This window comes from Spermophilus citellus (assembly GCF_964194105.1).
Source record: "Spermophilus citellus genome assembly, chromosome: 14".
NCBI classification, from domain to species: Eukaryota; Metazoa; Chordata; class Mammalia; order Rodentia; family Sciuridae; genus Spermophilus; species Spermophilus citellus.
In genome coordinates, this window is record NC_138194.1 from 28,084,065 (window position 1) to 28,099,155 (window position 15,091).

The window sequence follows — 15,091 nt, forward strand, 5'->3', positions numbered from 1 at the left end:
TAAACAGCTGTATTGAGGAATAATGGACATAAAATTAACTACAAACACTTAACACATACCATTTGATAAGAGTGAAAAACAAACACTGCTGTGAAACCATCACCACTATCCCAATGAAAATAGAAAACTCAGAAGTGTCTATATGCTTCTTTTCAATCCTTCCTTCTTCTCTTTCCCCCCACAAACTAACAGATTAGTTTGAAAAGATTTCTAGAGTATTATAGAACTGGAATCACACGGTATACACTACTCTTTGGTCTAGCTTATTTGAGATTCATACATTAGTGGTATGTATCAGTAGCTCATTTCTTTTTTATTCCCTGGTGTAGATAAACCACAGTTTGCTTATCCATTCATCTGTTGTTGGACAAATAGTCAAAATAGTTTTTGACTAAAAAAAAAAAAACACAGCTATAAGCATTTCAGTTCTAGTCTTTGTGTAGACATCTATTTTCTTTAGGTTAAGTACCTAGGAGTGGAGTGACTGGTTCCTAAGAGAGTTTATATGTAACTTTTTTTAAAAAACTGACAAACTATTTTTCAAAGTGGTTTCATGATTCATTTCCACAGCAGTAATGAGAGTTCTAGTTCCTTTCCATACTTAACAACACTTAATATGGTTACTTGTTTTAATTTTAGCTTTCTAGCCATTCTAATAGATATATTGTGATATCTCATCATGGTTTTAATTTTTATTTTTAATTATAAATTGACAAATATGTCTGTACACATTTATGGGATACAAAAGTGGTGTTATGATTACATCCAGCTAATTAACATATCTATCACATCAAATACTTATCATTTTTTTGTGATGAAAACATTTGAAATTTACTCAGTGATTTTGAAAAGCATAATACATAATTTACAATATCCATCATGCTGTGCAATATATTTTAAAGGAAAAGAAACCTTATTTGTTCTGTATATCTGAGGCTTTGTAGAGTTTGACTATCATCTCCTCAATCTCCCCATCCCCCCAACCCTTGATAAGTGCTATTGTACTCTCTGTGTCTTTTGAGTTCAATTGTTCTTGATTCCACTTCTATGTGAGAACATGTAGGTTTGTTTTTCTGTGCTTGGTTTATTTCACTTAATGTTGTTGAAAATGACAGTTTCTTATATAAAACTGAATAGCATTCCATTATGTGTGCATGTATATGTATGTGTGTATCCTATGTTATTGATTGATATGTTGATGGAAAATTTGATTGATTCTGTAACTTGTCTATTGTTAATAGTGCTGCAAGAAGTATGCGACTACAGGCATCTCTTTGACATACCAATTTCAAATCTTTTGGATAAATACCCATAAATGGAATTACTAAATAATAGGACAATTCCATTTTTGTTTTTTAAAGGAATCTCTGCACAGTCTTTTATAATAGCACTACTAATTTACATTCCCAGCAATCACATTTTTGATTGCATCTCCTTAGTAACTAATGATGTTGAGGATCTTTTCATATATATGTACCACATATATATTTTTTGGTAGAATGTCTGTTCAAATCTTTGCCTGTGTCAAAAGATTTCTTTTTGTTGACTTATGAACATTCTTCATATATTCTCTATATGAACTTTTTATCAGCTATATGCTTTGAAATCCTAGCCTATAGATCATCTTTTTATTCTTTTGACAATGTCGTTAAAGAACAGAAATGGTACATTTTGAAGAGGTGAAATTTATCATTTTGTTTCTTTCATGGATTATACTTTTGCTGTGGTATCTAATAAACCTTTGATTCAAGTCATGAAGATTTTCTCCTAAGCGTCTTCTAGAAATTTTGTAGTTTTAGGTGTATATGATGCATTTTGTGTTAATTTTTTACATATGATGTGAAGTAAAGATCAATTTTCAAGTCTTTGCATATGGACACCAAATTGTTCTGGTACCATTAGTTGAAAATACTCTTCTTTTTCTACTGCATTGTCTGTGTATTCATCAAGTCAGTTTTCTATATGTATGTAGGGTTATTCTGGATTCTTAATTCTGTTCCATTGACCTAATTGTTTATCTTTACAACAATACTATGTTTTTTTTTTTTTTTTTTTTTTTAACCAGGGATTCAACCATGGGTGCTGAAACACTGAGCCACATTCCCAGCCCTTTTAAAAAAATTTATTTAGGGACAGAGTCTCACTGAATTGCTTACGGCTTGCTAAATTGCTGAGGCTAGCTTTGATCTCTTGATCCTCTTGCCTCAGCCTCCTGTGCCACTGGGATTACAGGTGTGCGCCACCGCACCCAAATAGCATGCTGTTTTGACTAATAAAACTTTGTAATGTGTTTTGAAATTAGTATTGGTTTTCCAATTTTTTTTTTCTTCTTTGGGATTACAGAGATGCTCCTCAGCACCTGACTGGTCTTCTTTCTCAGATTCTCTAATGAGTAGAGGTCCTCTGTGTTTCTATATGAATTTTAGAGTCAACTTTTAAATATTTACAAAACAAGCCTTACAGGATTTAGGTTGGGATTGCATCAAATATATAGATCAATTTGGAGAAAATTGACACCTCAACAATATTCAATTTTCCAATATTTCCAAGATATATCTTTCCATTTATTTAGGTTTTTAATTTCTCTCAGCAAAATTTTATATATTCAGAGCATATATTCATATATTTTATCGGGTTTATCCCAATGTATTTCACGCTATCTGATGCTATTGAAAATGATGTTGTTTTATGAAATTTAAATTTCTTATTCTCCATTAATAGTATGTAGACATATAATCAATTTATATATATATATATATATATTTTGTAAACTGAAAATTTTGCCCAACTCACTTTTAGTTGTCTTAGCTATTTTGTAAATTCTGTCAGATTTTCTACATAGGTAATTATATAATTTGTAACAAACACAGTTGTAATTTTTTTTTTTTTTCAGTGCTGGGGATGGAACCTAGGTACCTGTGCATGCTAGGCAAACACCTTACCACTGATTTACATCTCCAATCCCTTTACATTTCTTTTCTTGCCTGATTGCAACAACTAGAACTGTAAGTATAATAGGGACTGGAAGTAGCCAGAGCTAGCATTCCTATCTTGTTCTGATCTTAGGGGAAAAGCACTCGTTCATCACTAAGGACAATGTTAGTTGTAGGGTTTTTTGTAAATGTCCTTTACAAAAAAAAGTATATAACCTTGTAATCTTAGTTTTTGAGAGTTCATATTTGGAATAGATGATATATTTTATTTAAAATACTTTTTGTCTGTTCCTCCCATGGTTTTTTTTTGACAAACTCTAGATAGGGCAGAGAGGTGGGAGGGGAAGGGAAGGGGCAGGGGATTAGCAAGGATGGTGGAATGTGATGGACATCATTATCCAAAGTACATGTATGAAGACATGAGGTGGTGTGAACATACTTTATATACAAACAGAGATATAAAAAGTTGTTCTCTATATGTGTAATAAGAATTGTAATCAGTCCACTGTCATGTATTTAAAAAAATAAAATTGATTAAATGTTAAAAACAGAAAGAAAATACTTTTTGTTATAGGTTGAGATGATCAAACAGTTTTTGTTTTTAGTTTCATAACATCATGAATTATATTAATTGATTTTCAAGTTTTAGGACAGTCTTGTTTACTTGGGATAAACCTCATTTGATCATGATGCCATTTCATATATTGTTGTATTTGATTTACTAAAATTTTGTTTAGAATATTTGCTTCTACATCCATGAGGGATACTGGTCTGTAGTTTTATTTATTTGTTTATTTTCAGTACTGGGAATTAAACCCAGGGGTGTTCTACCACTGAGTACCCCTGGTCTCCAGTTTGAATTGAGAATCCTGCTCTGCCTCACACACTGTAAAAACAAACAAATTTCTGTCTTTATTTACAAATTTCATCTATGTAGAAAATCTGACAGAATTTACAGAAAATCTAGGAGAACTAATAAATGAATTTGGTAAGATCTATGGATTATTTAAAATGCATTTTGTAATTTCCAAATAGTTGGAGAATTTTCCAAAGATCTTTCTGTTATTAAAAGTGATCTTGCTGGGCATGGTGGTGAATGCCTGTATTCCCAGTGGCTCCGGAGACTGAGACAGAAGGATCACAAGTTCAAAAACAGCCTCAGGAAATTAGTGAGACCTTATCTCAAAGTAAAAATTAAAAAGGGCTGGGGATGTAGCTCAGTAATTAAGCACACCTGGGTTTAATCCCTTTTTTTAAGAGTGATCTTAAAATCTTTGACTGAATAGAGAATTTATCTATTCCTTCTTCCTATTGTATCACTTTTGTTTTGTTTTAAAATATTTTTTTAGTTGTAATCAGACACAATACCTTTATTTTATTTATTTATTTTTATATGGTGCTGAGGATTGAACCCAGCTCCTCGAATGTGATAGGTGAGTGTTCTAACACTGAGCCACAACCCCAGCCCTCAGTTTTTGATTTATATATTTATAAACACTGTTAATTGGCATATATGCACTTACATTTTTATGTCTTCTTGATTATTATGAAATGGCATTATTTTGCCATGGTAGTATTTTTCCTCTGAAATTGACTTTGTCTGATACACATATAGCTTCTCTAGGTATGTATTTAGGCTAGTGTTAGCATAATCTGTATATTTCTACCTTTTATTCTTACTGTGCTTGTGACTTTATATTTAAAGTGAGTTTATTATAGACAGCATATATTTTGGTTTTGATTTTGTATTCAGTCTGATAGCCTCTGTATTTTAATTAGTATGTTGGACCATTTATACCTAATGTAATTATTAGTAAGTTTAGATAAATGATAAAGATAATTTTTTTGAGTCAGTATTGTGTTATATTGTCCAGGCTGGCTTTGAACTTAAGACCCTCCTACCTCAGCTTCCTGAGTAGGTGGGATTACAGGAATGCCACCACTGTGCCTGGCTTTTTTTTTTTTTTTTTTTTTTTTTTTTTTATCAATTTGACTTGTTCTTTTTTTCCCCCATGTAATTATCAAAGTGATTTTAAAACTTTAAACTTAGAGATTTTCTGGGGTCTTTCTGTCATTTTCTTTGCCAGATTATTTTTCTTTGTGTACACAATCCTGTTTATATTTGCAAACTATTTTTGTAGAAATAATTTGGGGATGAAATAGTTTTTTCTTTTCAATGCAGTATATGTTTCATCTTAAAGTCCCCTTTGGAAAATAGCACTTTGAGACCAACTTAATTCAATTTTAAGCAGTCAGATGATTCGAGCTTAAACTCCTTTAATATCAACAGGGCCTCCAGTTTATCCTTATTCTGGGGTGTGACTCCTTGAAGTGACACCCAATACATACTGGGTGTGGGGGACGTTCACTCTGGCCTGATCAGGTCTGAAGGCTAAAGATATTCCCTCTGGATCTATGAGCTCTTCAAAATTGTGCCTTAACTCTTTTAGTTTCTCAGTTTTTCTCTGGAATTGCCAACTTTTTCCAAGGCAGAAGTGCCCCAATACAAGGCTTAATTCTCTGGCCCTCCAAGTTTTTGGTTTCTAATCTGGAAATTCTTCATTATCTTATCATTCTGTTACTTTTTGTTTTGGGCTCTGGGGATTGAAACCAGAGGTGCTTTACCACTGAGATATATCCCTAGCCCTTTTCATTTTGCCACAGGATCTGTCTAAGTTGCCAGGCTAGCCTCAAACTTGTAATCCTCCTTCCCCAGCCTCCCCAGTAGCTGGAATTATAGGTGTACACTTAGCATTTCTGGTTAGATTAATTTTTAGGAATGACTGGAACAACATTAAATTTTACTTCAGGAGCACCTTAAATTTATAAAATTCTAGATTTCAAGTTATGACTTTTCTTTTGAAATTAAAAGTAAAAAAGCTTCTAAGTTAAGAGAATGCAGGTTTTTCTCAAAACAGAATGTCATGTTAAGACAAACTTTCGGGCTGGGGATGTGGCTCAAGCTGTAGCGTGCTTGCCTGGCATGCACGCGGCCCTGGGTTCGATCCTCAGCACCACGTACAAATAAAGATGTTGTGTCCGCCAAAAACTAAGAAATAAATATTAAAAAATTCTCTCTCTCTCTCTCTCTCTCTCTCTCTCTCATTAAAAAAAAGAATTGAAATGCAAATATAAATAAATATTAAAAAAAAGACAAACTTTCCGGAAATTCTAACAAAAAGCTAATAAAATGCTGCCTTACATAATTTAATTTCTTCAACTGGATATGTCTTTATGGAGTCATTACCACGTGCAATATAATGAATTAGGAGATGGGAAGACATATGATATTCATGGCTGCCAACAAATAGTGCACATCACTCAACGGAGTCGTGCATTTATGCTAGGTCTACAATTCCTTGAGACTCAAATTCCCTGGTGGGAATTTTGATGTTAGTGGGAGAGGAAACAAGAGCCCTTCAAGGAACAGAACTTCCTGTCAGGTTGCCTGTTGTGTTTGGCTCATGGATGGCCTTGTAGAAGTGGCCAAGAATGGGGACAGCTTATAAGGTACAGGGAATGTTTGCTTTGTACCCTGTGTGTGTGTGGGTGCCTGTGACCAGTGCACTGGCTATTTGGTGTCCACCATTAGGGGGCCTGTTTCACTGCAGTGATGCTCACTGCTTTGAGCATGTGGTCCCATTTGGTATCCTCACTGGTGAGACATGCTGCACCTTTCTTGGAGACATTTTTGACTAACATATCACAAGAAAAAACATGTGGTTCTGCCTTGTGTCTTCTGTTTGTCTTAAGCATTAAAAAAAAAAAGCAAAGTTACTTAAGGGAATATAGTAGTCAATTATTACTTTTCATTTCATTGTGGTGTCCGAATGTGTCGGTGGCAGATGTTGACCCCCACCTCCTTTTTAATAAACAGACACCAAATTTTTCTCTTACTGAAATCAATCTTACAAGAGAGAAACTAGAACTTCCTTACTATTATTTTTTGGTGTGTTTGAAATATTTTATCGAGCAGCACTATATATTAGAAACTGAAGGAGAGAGAATCATAAGCAAATGAGTAAATTACGTCTTATTAAGTGTTAAATTGAAAAACGAATGGTTGAAATATAAAAGTGATAAGGAGATCTGCTTTAAATTAAAAGTTAGAGAATAATAAATAGAGCAAATTAATATGCTTTCTTTCCTTGAAGACAAAAAAGTATTCATTGTAAACTTACTGGACTTGACTCCAAGCCATTTTATTTTCTTGACCACACTGTACTGCCTGCTGGGTTTTTTTTTTTTTTTTACTAATTAATTAATTTATTTTACAGTAGAATGCATTTTGACACATTGTACACAAATGGAGCACAACCTCTCATTCCTCTGGCTGTACATGGTGCAGAATCACTCCACTAGTATAATCATATAGGATAATAATGTCTGTCTTTTTCTATTGTCCTTCCCATCTCCACAACCCCACCCCTCCCTTGACTTTCTTCAGAACTTCCTTATTATATTAAACGAAAATGGGCCAACTTTGGTTTAGGCTAAGTAATGGATAACAATACTGTGGTATTTCATGTGAACAAACTTTCTGCTGTTCAATGCTTCTTTTTTTCCTGATTTAGAATTGCAACCATACACATAATTTTTTATTGACTGGCATATAATGAGGAATCTTTATGGGGTTCTTATGATTTGGTTTAAAGCAAAAGGAAATGGTATTTTAGACATTTTCCTTAAACATTCTTCTTCTGGGCAGGAAGGGGCAGTGTCAACTGAAAGTGTGGCCGTCAGGAGGGAAACCTGATGGTGTAACAGAATACCTACCTTCCGTACTTGGTCTTGCTAACTTAGGAATTAAACTAAAGCTCATAACATTGCAGGGAGAAAGCAGATCTAAACTGTAGATGGAGGTGCTTGGGTACTGACTGTGGGCAGAGGCCCTGTTACTGAGATGGGAGCTACAAGGACTGTCTTCTGCAAAAAGGAAAGACAGTCCCACTTATAGGGTAAGAGTTGTATCATAGTCGAGCCCTATTGCTTACTTACTGAGGGCCTTTTTATAAGTCTCTTCTCAAATTCCCCATTATAATGGAGATAATAACATGGAAAGTTCTATAACACCAAAATGATATAACTCATTGGAAATTTTCTTCAGGTTCTCAGAAATATTGTACAAATTTAAAAGCATGGTACTAAGATAATCTAAGTGAAAAAATGCACTTCTATTTTATTGAAAGGAATGCCCATATTTGTCAATAATATAAATTTAGGTCTATGAAAATAGCACAATCTCCAAGGAGCCCAGCTTGCGTATTATATTTGCATTTCTTTGCATTCTCTTTTCTGTGTTTTTTTCTCAGCTTTTTCTTTAATTGTTAAAGATATTTATTGTTAAAAATAAATAGCTATTGGTTATTGGTTATTTACAATGTGTAAGCCCTGTATAGTTCTTTGTGGGACACTCACACACACACACACACACACACACACACACACAAACACACACATACACACACGATGACCAAATACTGCTTTCATCCTCACAGAACTTCCACTATTTACATTATCTTGGAACTATGCGTTTTGGTTTCATTATTTCTCATCTGTGGATTTTAATAGAATGCTTCCTAAAATCATCCATTGTGTGATGAACAAAATTAATCATGGCTCGAGTGTTAACAGACATTTTCAATGTAACAGTTTTCACCAGATAATATAATGTGTTTCTTAGAAAGGAAGTTCAAAAGGACCAATTCTGTTAGTTTGCTGACCTTGACCTCCTGTGGCCAAAAATCCTGTTTCCCTATGTTTTTAAAGGAAATACGCTTGAGAAAAGCTCCCGATCCCAGATTCAGTGGTTTTCCTTAAAGCCTGTTTGGAGAGACAACAATGGAATTCTGGGAGAGATCTGACATAAGTAGGTTCATCTGATCTCTCTCAGGAGAGAGGAGTGTTTGTTTACTCTGCACAGAGCGGGGATATTCCTATGCATGTGCTATTATTAGATTCCTTTGAAGTAGAAAAGTCATATGTCATAGACCGCCTTGTGATTAAAAACTTGAGGGTTGTTTTTCTGTTAGGCACGAAGAGTCGATGGAAAAGGAGAAACACCTGTCTGTTGAAAATGAATTCTGAAGAGTTACTGAGCAGAGGTTTGAGAGGTTTAATTCTCTGTTTGGTGTTGATTTTTTTTTTTTTTTTTTTTTTTTTTTTTTTTTTACATCTAGGCAGCTTTACAAGTGTTTTCAGACAGATGGCCTTCAAAAGGAAAATACGACTGCATGTGGAACTGTGGAAATTTATTCAGAATTGTGTGGGATCTAGACACTGTGTTGAAATAGAAGTTACTTTGGAAAAATGAAGTGCCTGCCCTGAGGATATATATTGTGAAGAGCAAGTAAGATAAGTCATGTGAAATCACCTCTAGCACATAGCTTTTGATTCATTTCTTTAGCTCAAGCCCCCTTTTTAGAAGATCTTTTAAAACATAAAAACAGAAAACCAATGTATTTTTAAATGGTATGCAGTTTAATTGTTTTACTCCATAGCAATATATCTTTTTTTTTTCTTTTTTGGTGGTTCTGGGATTGAACCTAGGGCCTTGCACTTGCTGAGCAAGACTCGACCACTGAGAGAACCCCCAGCCTGGCAATATACTCTTGACTTTTTTTAATATCTAAATTTTACATTTCATTTTTTAGTGACCATCTAAAATCCCTTGTTTGAAAGTGAAATACGTATCCTGTATTGGTGGATATTTAAAGAAATTTCTGTTTGACTATTTTTATAAAAAGCTACCATGAGGGGTTGGGGATATAGCTCAGTTGGTAGAGTGCTTGCCTCACATGTACAAAGCCCAGGGTTCAATCCCCAGCACCACAAAAACAAAACAAAATAAACACACACACACACACACACACACACACAAAACTACAGTAAGCATCCAAGTTATCAATACTTGTATATGTTCTCAAACATCTCTCATTGAAGGTAAGGTATGAGAAAAGAGAGGAAAGTCATACAAGATGATATGCTGTTGAAGATGTAGGCTAATTGAGTTTATACTTATTAAGGGATAAAACTTTATATCACGCACTAAGAAAATAGACTATAAGGGTTCAGTCATTTAAAAATTGTAAAAAGGCCACTCCTGGAAGATGGAGTAGACATTTTTTCCTACTCTCCTTGATAATTACATCTAAAATGCTGGACATTTTATATAAAATAAATATTAGAAGACTCTGGAAGATGGAGAACTAAAGTACTGACTAGACACCTTGAAACCTGGATTTTTGGGTGGTCTCATGTATTCCAGGCTTATTAGAGAAACTGGCAGCTTAGAAATGCCAATGCGTGTAGAAAAACAAAGATAAGAAAGTTTGCTTTTTTTTAGCCAAAGGACCAAGAAAATGGCTCTCTAGCAGGAACACTAATGTTTGTGGTATTTCAGTCCAATACCATAAAAAAAGGTACTTGTTCCCAACTGCCCCACACCTTCCTGCCAGAAAAGGCCTAGAATTCTACCCTTGCCATTCTGTCCGGGGGTGCCCACATCCCACTGGTATGGGTATCAGTGAGGGTTGCAATGAGAGCTGGGAATTTTACCCTGCTCTGTATTGTGAGTGGACACCACATGGAATGTTACCACCTCTCTCTCCTGCTGGGTGAGGTCTGAGGAAGCAGAGGAGAGAGTCAGGACTTTCACCATGGTCATGTGGGAATCAGCCCACCCCTCCTCAGCGGCATGACTACATGGTCAACAAGAATGATGGACCCTTTTCCTTAGGTGTGGACAGAGCCTAAGGCAGAGACCTGACAGTAACAAGACGATACCTTCCTTCTTTTACCAATGTGATAGCATAAAAGGTCAGCTAGAACACAAGAATTAAATAAGATACAGATATATAATACTCAAAAAATTGTAAGTGTTGTACACTCACAGTTCAACTAATATCATTCATCAGAGCAAGAAACAGGATGATCTCAACTAGAATGGAAAAAGGGAAGTAAATAGGAGCCAACACTCAAATGATATAGATATTGAAATTATCTAATAAAGATTTTAAAGTATACATCATAAATGGATTTCTGTGAGCAATTACAAATACAGTCATAACAAAACAAAACAAAAAAATAGAGTCTTGGGCTAGTGTCCTGGCTCAATGGTAAGGCGCTTGCCTAGCATGTGTGAGGCATTGGGTTTAATTCTCAGTATCGCATATAAATAAATGAATAAAATAAAGATCCATCAACATCTAAAAAAAATAAAAAAAATAGTCTCAGCAAAGTGATTAAAAAATCTCAGAAAGGTATTAGATTATATAAAGAAGAATCAAATAGAAATTCTGGAGTGGAGTAGTATAATAACCAGAGTACAAAACTCAATGAAGGAGCTCAGCTGAGTGGAAAATACAGGTGAAAGAGTATGTGAGATTTTTTGGGAGGAGGGTACTGGAGATTGAACTCAGGGATAGTTAACCACTGAGCCACATCCCTAGCCTTTTTTAAAAAAAATATTTTATTTAGAGACAGGCTCTCATTTTTTTTAATTTTATTTTTTTTATTGGTTGTTCAAAACATTACAAAGCTCTTGACATATCATATTTCATACATTAGATTCAAGTGGGTTATGAACTCCCATTTTTACCCCAAATAAGATTGCAGAATCACATCGGTTACACATCCACATTTTTACATAATGCCCTATTAGTAATTGTTGTATTCTGCTACCTTTCCTATCCACTACTATCCCCCCTCCCCCCCCCATCTTCTCTCTCTACCCCATCTACTGTAATTCATTTCTCTCCTTGTTTTTTTTTTTTTCCCATTCCCCTCGTGAGGGGAATGAGACAGGCTCTCATTGAGTTGCTTAGGGCTTCACTATTGCTGAAGCTGTCTTTGAACTTGCAATCCTCCTGCCTCAGCCTTCTGAGCCGCTGGGATTACAGGCGTGTGCCACTGTGCCTGGCATATGCGAAATTTAAGACAGAAAAAAGATAATATTCAACCTGAACTACAAAGAGAAAACAGTTAAAAAATCAGGTACCTGTAGAACTATTAAATATCTAATGTTCATGCCATCAATATCCCCAAAGAAGAGAAGAAACTAGGTGGAGTTGAAAAGTTTTTGAAGGAATAGGACTGACAGTTCTTTGAATTTGACAAGAAACATAAACCTATAGATTCAAGGAACAGAGTAAACCACAAACAGGATAAACACAAACATTTCTGTGCCAAGACAATTCATAGCCAAACATTTGAGAGCTAAAGATAAAGATGTAAAAGCAGCCAGAGAGAAATGCTGCTTCACCTGTAACAAATAATGTGTCAGTGGTTTCTCATCAAAACTAAGACAGCCAAAAGGGAAGTGGCACGTTTTTCAAGTCTGTAAAGGAAAGATGGATCTGTGTATTTCAAAATTTTATATTTGGAGAAAATATCCTATAGGAATGAAGAGGAAATCAAGATGTTGTCAGTGTATGAGGATAAAATTGGTAACCTTTTCCCTAAACATACCCTAATCGCTAGAATCTAGAGATTAAAAGATGTTGTCCTACATGGATAAAAGTGACTTATCAGATGTGATTAAGTTCACAATCACAATCTTGAGATGGAGAGATTATCATTGACTATTTGGGTGGGACCAATGTGATCCCAAAGTTGTTTTTAGAAGGAAGGCAGCAGAGTCAGAGACAGAGAAGAGAATATGATGATAGAAACAAAGGAGAGGAAGAGGAGAAGAGAAGGAGAGAGAGAGAGAGAGAGAGAGAGAGAGAGAGAGACATACTAGATTTGAAGGTATTACCAATTGTTTTTAAGGAGGAGGGGGCAACAAACCCAAAAATATAGAAAAAATAAGGAAATAAATACTCCCTAGAACCTCTAGAAGGAATTATCAAGGCTATCTTTTTGGTGTTAGCCCTGTGAGGATAATTTTGAACTTCTGATCTCCATAATTATAAGATGATAAATATTTACTGTTTTAAGTCATTGAGTTTTTGGTAATTTCTTATAGCAGTAACAGAAAATTAATATGCTCAGATAAAGGAAAACCAAGAGAATTTGTCTCCAGCATATACACTTTAAAGAAATGGCTAAGGAAATTTATCTAAATAGAAAAACAAATTATAGAAAATAATTTTGGAACAGGAGATCTGAAGAAGGAACATGGTAAGCAAAAATATGGGTGCACATGATAGATTTCCTTCTCTCCAGTTTTTTAAATTATGTTTGGCAGCTGAAGCAAAAATTATAATGTGATATTTATTCTTAATGTATGAATAGGAAATATTTGTCAATTATAAGCAGAGGAGAATAAAAAGATGTGAGGGGAGATAAGGTTTCTATACTTCATCCGAACACTAAATTGTCAACACCAGTAGATTATGTTGTTATTGTATATAATTTAATACCTGAGGTATCCACTTAAAAAGCTATGCAGAATAACTCAGGAACACACAAACAAATTAGCTGGAATTCTTTAACAAATTCAAATAACACAAAAAAAACAAGAAAAAGATGATGGAAAAATAAAAAGTAATAAACAAACAGGAATCACAAAGTAAAATGGCCTACTAAGCCTTAACATATTGCTATTGCAGTAAAGATAAATAGTCTCAATTGACTACTTGGTGGAGACCCGTTGTCAGAGCATAAAAAAAATGGCCCAAGAATATGCTATCCATGAGAAACTCCTTTCAAATATAATAATAAAAAAGGGATTGAAACTAAAAGGATGGTGTAACAGTTAATTTTATATGCCAATTTAACTGGGTCATATGGTACTAAATATTGGGCCATGTACTAGTCTGGGGGTATCTGCGAGGGTATTTATATAGATGAGACGAACCTCTGAGTCAACAGGTTGAGTTAAAGTGATTGCCTTCCCTAATGTGGGTGGGCCTCATCCAATCAACTGAAGGTCTGAATAGGACATAAGGTTGAACAAAAGGGAACTATTTGATCTGGCTATTTGATCTGGGATATTGGTCTTTCTGGTTCTTCTACTCAGATTGAAACATTGGTTTTCAAACCTGCTGGCCTTGAGTCTGGAACTTATACAGTTGGCTCTCTTGGTTTTGAGGACTTCAAACTTGGACTGCAAGTATACATCTGTTGTCTGGGTTTCCAGATTGACAAATAAAGAACTTCTCAGGATTGTGTAAGACTTTTCAACTCAAATGCTATAAGTATTTATGTCTATTTCTTTCTCTGTACCTAGATAGATAGATCTTTCTTTATTATATATAAATATATCTCCTATTGGTCCTATTTCTCTGGGGAACTGTGACTAATACAGATGTGAAAAGATATACTATGCAAGCATTAATCAAAATAAAAACCACTATCATCAAGATCCAATAGGGTTTAATTGACATTTCTAAATTATTTCATCCAGAATAGCAAAATAAAAATTTATTTCAAATGTTTGTGGGATATTTCCAGAGAGTAAGTTTTACTGATTGTAGCCTCTGATACAAAATTTTAAACTAGAAATCCATATTAGAAACATAATAGGAAAATCTCCAAACACTTTAGAAACTGAATAATACACTTTTAAATAGTCTTTAAATCAAAAAGAAAATCCCAAGGGAAATAAAAAATACATTAAATAGAATGAAAATGAAAATATATCAAAATTTGATAAAAGTCACAGCATTATTGTCAGGTAAATTCATAGCATTAAGTGTTTACAATAGAAATGAATAAAGATATTAAATTGGTAACTAAGCTCCCATCTTAAGGTCCTAGGGAAAAAAGATAAGGAGAAAGCATGAAGTAATAAGCAAAAGTAAAAATTAGTGAAGTTGAAATTGAAAACAGCAAATTAATAAAGTCAATGGAAAAAAACAGAGTCCTTTGTAAAAGTCAATAACAGAAGAAAAACTCTATCAAGACTAACAGAGAGAGAAAAAGGGAGAACACAAATTACTGATATCAGAAATGAATTAGGAGATAGTACTACAGATCTTAAAGATATTTTAAAAAGTCAATATTTTGAGCAATTGTACATATGCAAATTTAACAACTTAGATAAAACGGGCTAGTTCTTGTGAAAGTACATATTACCACAATTCATCCAATATGAAATATCTTAACAGCACTGAAACACTTAAGAAAATTGAATCTGTAATATAAAAAGTCTTGAAAAAAATTCCCAGACCCAGATGTTTTCATTGGAGAATTTTACCAAATATATAAAAAAG